Genomic DNA, 490 nt, shown 5'->3' with positions numbered 1-490 from the left:
CGAGAGAGATTAAAAGCGAAGGTGTGTGTGCGTTCGTGCGTGTATACAGACTAGTATCATATTATAATTCATAACCATTTGAATTTGATACGCAATTTCTCTTTTAACTTGTGTTTAATGGTATAATCCGCGATGAAGTGAAATTCTTCATGCCATATGGAATGGCAGTACCCATTATTTAACGGTTTTAGCGGGAAATCTCTCACCTTTTACAGGCTGGCTGTAAGCGCAAAAAGCGGGGTTAAGAATTATTTGACTATCGCTTGTATTGTTTCATTCAGCGATAAAGGTAGATTTTTTTTTTCATATATAGGCCTTTTTTCCGTGGGTTTACATTGAACCGTTTTTCAATATGTATTTTCGAATTAAAGAGCTGTAGGGCATTTATAAAACGATATTAAGTGTGTGTTAGATGATTAATCTTAGGTAGTATAGCCAGCCGTGAATTGGGCTCGTCGTTAACGAGAGTTTAAGATCCAGTCGTTTTGGA

At 36.5% G+C, this 490-nt stretch overlaps 1 protein-coding gene across 1 annotated transcript in view; it reads left to right on the top strand.

The window, feature by feature from the left end:
* Window positions 1-490, top strand: part of LOC119585718 (lysophosphatidylcholine acyltransferase 2-like) — a gene marked incomplete at its 5' end in the record, with an annotated part of 73,891 nt that overhangs the window by 5,890 nt on the left and 67,511 nt on the right.

The sequence above is a fragment of the Penaeus monodon genome, chromosome 20 (assembly GCF_015228065.2).
Source record: "Penaeus monodon isolate SGIC_2016 chromosome 20, NSTDA_Pmon_1, whole genome shotgun sequence".
Classification (NCBI taxonomy): domain Eukaryota; kingdom Metazoa; phylum Arthropoda; class Malacostraca; order Decapoda; family Penaeidae; genus Penaeus; species Penaeus monodon.
This window is presented reverse-complemented; position numbering and strand designations above follow the sequence as displayed.